The sequence below is a fragment of the Sinocyclocheilus grahami genome, unplaced genomic scaffold (genome assembly GCF_001515645.1).
Source record: "Sinocyclocheilus grahami isolate Dianchi unplaced genomic scaffold, SAMN03320097.WGS_v1.1 scaffold757.1, whole genome shotgun sequence".
In the NCBI taxonomy this organism is placed as follows: Eukaryota; Metazoa; Chordata; class Actinopteri; order Cypriniformes; family Cyprinidae; genus Sinocyclocheilus; species Sinocyclocheilus grahami.
In genome coordinates, this window is record NW_015505936.1 from 223,227 (window position 1) to 228,325 (window position 5,099).

Here is a 5,099-nt window from a genome sequence, read left to right on the forward strand (position 1 = left end):
AACCATGTGATGAAATGATTGTTATATCTTTGTAGATATTATTGACACTGCAAACATCGCTGCCTGGCCAAAAATTACAGTGAATCAGGTTTGACTGTAAGTGGGCTACAGATCTAACTACAGAGCTAAATCGTGGTTACACACAGGTTACGTATTGAACATGTCAAAGAAATGAAACCAAACACCTTGTAAACGCTGTTACTTTGCTTACATGATGGAATATCATACATCTCACAAGTTATTTTGCCAAAAAACGACATGAAACCAAATTCAAGGTTATTTGGGCTAGAAGCGGGTTACACATAGCCGGACTATATCGGGTCTATACTTAACAGAGACGTTGAAATGACGGCTATTGCTTGCTGGGCGACTTTACTGACGAGATGAGCGTGACAATCGCATGCGATTAATTGCACAGCCCTATTATGCATTATACAGAGGCAAGATGAAAAGAAAAAATACCATCTAAACTTTTCTAAAGACCGTAAGTTTCCCTCAGACATACATTCATATAAACTCCAACCCCTAAATGAATCGCGATCTGAATCGTCACATATTTGAATCGATTTTCAGCTGGCTCACGGTTAATCGTTACATCCTTATTAGTAATCTTTTAATCTCGAAGATCAAAAGATGGTTAATTTAGCCCAATGTGTCAATTTATTCTCCCCCCAGTATCTTTAAAGGGTCATGAAACCCCAGACTACTTTTTCTGAGATTTTAGCAGAGGTGTTTGTGTTGCACATAGAAGACAATGTTAGCATCTGATAATTTTAACTGTTGGAGAAAACTGGTTAATTTTGGTTAGAGTTCGACTAATGTATGTTTCTGTTGATGGATACAAATTCTGGCTTCCCAATACATTACAACAAGAGCGATGAGAGAGAGAAAAAAACAACACGTGGACAAACCGGTCACTCTTTAATCAAAAAGAATAACTGTCATTTATGCCGTCATCACGTGTTGATAGCGCAGGTGAGACCTGAACAGCACACGTTACTATCTGTGTTTAAACTATACTCTTTTAAGCCTTGTCAGTTTAAAGATTAAATTGAAATATTAAATATAAATTTTTTTTATTAGATATTATATTACAATATTAAAGAGCCAGAAGTGAACTCGTGCGCGCGCACAGTGAGAAGATCTGTGTGTGCGCTCATCCGAAGCGCGTGAACCCGCGTCTCAGAACGCGCGCAAATATTAAAGGGATAGTTCACCCGAAAATGTGATGCTTATCTGCTTACCCCCAGGGCATCCAAGATGTAGGTGACTTTGTTTCTTCAGTAGAACACATTTGATGATTTTTAACTTTAACCGTTGCAGTCTATCAGTCATATAATGGATGGCTATGGTAACAAAATCTATGAGAGTAAAATAAACATGCACAGACAAATACAAATTAAACCCTGCGGCTCGTGACGACACATTGATGTCCTAAGACACGAAACGATCGGTTTGTGCCAGAAACCGAACAGTATTTATATATTTTTTTACCTCTAATACACCACTATGTCCAACTGTCTTCGAACGCACGCACTGCTTCCGTAGTTTAAGTGATCTCTCGCGCGTATACGTCACTTATTGTTTGCACAGTCATTGCGGTGTTCCCTGCCACTGTGAAGATCTAAAGATATTTAGATGTACAGGTAATCACAATGGAAGACGATTTTGATATATCAACAGACCACGTGGATTTTTCTGCCCAACTGTATTTATTTGAACCAGAACACTCAGATCAAGAACTCAGAGAGATGGAGGAAGCATCTGCTGCAGCAGCATGTCTTCAAGCCTCGGAGAGACAGAGATCTCTTCAAAAGTGGTGGTGTTCTTGTAGTAAGTGTTGTGAGATGCCAACAGAAGTGGAGAGCATCTGTTGTCACGAATGGAACATAGCAATGCCATAACTACAAGACGCCGACGAGGACATTGCCGAGGGTGTCCCATCACACCTGCCTGACTGAAGATCCAGACTTTTCTCCGCTGTTGAGCCACAGTGTTTTGCACGTTGTGTTTAGCTTGCCACGTATAAACTGGAGGCGACGTCCAAGGCCAGATGAACCCAATGGCACGCTGTCAATAGAGTGAGTAATGTGTTGTATTTGTAATGTTATTGCAACGATTACAGGGGTGCATATGAACAAATGAGTTTATTATAGTGTTTGCCTTATATTTCAGTCAGTGTAGGTTGGTGGCGTATCGTGTGGTTTTGGAGTGGATGCTGAAGGGGGAATATCTGGGCAGAAGAAATAGAAAAGTTTTACCCTCTTGTGTGGTGAAAGCCATCCGCGAAGTTATGTGGGCTTCACAGAAGCAGACAATGCATTTGCAATGTTGTAGAAATTTGAATTGAACTCTTATAATTTGTAACTATGTTCTATATATTTTCTATATTTATTACTTGTAAGCCTATAAAATGTAAGCCTTTTTCTTGTCTTATAGTCATTACCATTTATCGATTTATGAGCAATGACTTTTTTTTTGGCTGGTGTCATTATAACGTAAATTTCAGTTGTCTTTGATTTCCTAAAATAAAACAAAATTGTCAATACATGTTCTTTTCTATGTGCAATACTAAACAGTCAGTACTTATAATGGTTTCATTATATAGAGATAGACAGACAGTTAGAATAAAGAGTAATGACACATTACATGAAAGCAAGTATTTTACCAGTTTAATTTTCTTTATCTGTAGATTCACAAATGAACAGTTACAAAATTACAGATTTTTTTTTTAGTTATAATAGGTTTTAAGTTGTTTATAAGTAAATAAGGAACCAAATGCAATACGATGTTTAATAGATCAATTATAATTTAAATCTCAATTACTGAATTTTTCCTATACATTTTTTGTTATATACTCATTTAGTTATTTAACAGATAGATTGACTTTTAGATACTACTTTAACAGGCGATGTCAAACATACACACACACACTCCTAAAGAAAACCACCATGCAATGTGGAACTTATTAGTGTCACTTCGTAAAGTTAACCTACACTGTTGTCGGTCTGTAAAAAAAACTACTGTGAGAATCGTGACAAATGCTTTGCGACTGTGTCTTCCTTAAATGGTTTGGTCTGCTGCGATATGTTTTTTGGGACAGCTTGTATTGCCAAATGTGAAGAAGAGTCCTTGTAAATAATAGTGCATCCATGCGCCTCTCAAATACTCGTCTCTGAAATTTTGAGTTGGGGACTCGTACAGTTTTCTGGCCACCCACTGTTTAGAGTGCTTGGGGAACACTACATTGAACCGTGGCATACCTACCAAAAAATAATAATAATTTATATTTGTACTGAAATATTACATTACAATCAGTGATGTATTGTATAGCAAACTTACCAGTGTTGGTTCTGGCTTGCTGTCTGTGAACATTCTCATTGTGGTCAAGCACTGCCACCTGGGTACGTGCAAGCATTGATGTGTAATGGAAGTGTATTCTTTTGGGGCAGTACTTCAGGAGCAGTGAATGGAACACTTCAAGCTTACCTGATAAAAAATAAAATAATATAGTGTTCAGAAATGTTCTTGCTCTGTACATGTACATACATTATACATATGTAAACTAACCAGTATGCTTGAAAAGTGCCATCTGCCTGAGGTCTTTCAGAAGACCCTTGTCTAAGACAAGGTTCTCTAATGTAATGAATGCCCTGGACTTTTTATCAAGCCATTTTTTTTTCTCTGCTCATCAGGGGTAAGCTCGCTATGCAGACATCTTCTTTCTTCTCCATCTTCTGTCCTGGAATGAACCCCACAAATGTAGTGCAGAAGTGACTTCCACCTTTTGATCAGCTCCTGATAAATTTGAAGTAAATATTTAGCTGTCTTCTACAGTTTATTTCATAAAAACCAGTTACAGAAACACAGACTTACATCCGGGTCACCTCCACAAGATGAACATGAAAACCACAGATGATTGCTAATGCTCTTAATCCATGGCTGAAGTGGTCTGTTGTCTTTGTATCTGGATACCGAAGCCAATTTCTTGATCATTCCTACAAGAAAAAGAAAATGTTAATCCGCATCCAAAAGTATTGTTCAACATCACAGTCATAGTCAACTTTTGACTATAAACTAACTAGTTAAACACTCGCCGTAACACTGGTCGTACGTGATGCTCTCCTGGGTATGTAAAATCATCAGGGGAAAAATTATCGCTGTAGACCCTCAACAACTTTAGTACGTTAATGTGTGTGTTGATATCCAGCCGAAGAGCAATCAACCATAACTTCCGGCGAGCAGGCTCAGAAGTTGGGAATACGTGGAAAGTCACCCCCGGAAGCAGTGCGCGCTGGAAGACAGTTGGACATAGTGGTGTATTAGAGGTAAAAAATTATATAAATACTGTTCGGTTTCTCACACAAACCAATCGTTTCGTGTCTTAGGACATCAATGTGTCGTCACGAGCCGCAGGGTTTAATTTGTATTTGTCAGTGCATGTTTTTTTACTCTCATAGACTTTGTTACCATAGCCATCCATTATATGACTGATAGACTGCAACGGTTGAACTTAAAAATCATAATTTGTGTTCTACTGAAGAAACAAAGTCACCTACATCTTGGATGCCCTGGGGGTAAGCAGATAAACATCACATTTTCATTTTTGGGTGAACTATCTCTTTAAACTCTCTGTGAAGTATTGTGTTTGAATGAACAAATTCACACAAAAATTATGTCACATTAAAAATGCCCGTCTTGGTGAGTATCCTGGATCAGTGCGTTCTCTTAAAGTGACAGCACTTTCTTAATGTTAATCAAACAACAACAACACGGAAATCTCTCACTGCTCTTGATTGAATAACTTTTGTAACTTTAATAAGGATTAATCTCTAATTTATACAGTCAAATATGCAGTGTTATTTTACATTTGTTTTATTTCAATTTCTGTAAAACTGTTAGACCTACCTAAAAAAAAAAACTGAAAAGCACTGTTTATTTTATTTGTATCTTTTTTCACTGTTTATTTATTTGTGCTGTTGTTTGTAGTTAGATTATTTGTTCTTATTTTCTTTATTTTTATTTGACTATTTTTTCCCTAAACATAGCACATACCGAACCGTACCGAAACCGTGAGTAAGTTGAACCGTTGCACCCCT

General features: G+C 37.4%; 2 long non-coding RNA genes across 2 annotated transcripts in view; one reads left to right on the forward strand and one right to left on the reverse strand.

Annotated features, from left to right (window-relative positions):
- The window catches only part of LOC107561093 (uncharacterized), an 18,307-nt gene extending 14,346 nt beyond the window's left edge, over positions 1 to 3,961 (forward strand). The window contains exons 2-3 of the long non-coding RNA XR_001605803.1: positions 1,868 to 1,872; positions 3,949 to 3,961. This is a non-coding gene — a long non-coding RNA (uncharacterized lncRNA). The remainder of the gene's footprint in view (positions 1 to 1,867; positions 1,873 to 3,948) is intronic.
- LOC107561091 (uncharacterized) lies at positions 3,352 to 3,958 on the reverse strand. The gene is made up of 3 exons (XR_001605801.1): positions 3,877 to 3,958; positions 3,571 to 3,798; positions 3,352 to 3,489 (listed from the first exon to the last, which is right to left on the reverse strand). It is a non-coding gene; the product is annotated as an uncharacterized lncRNA (long non-coding RNA).
- Positions 3,962 to 5,099: the final 1,138 nt, after the last annotated feature.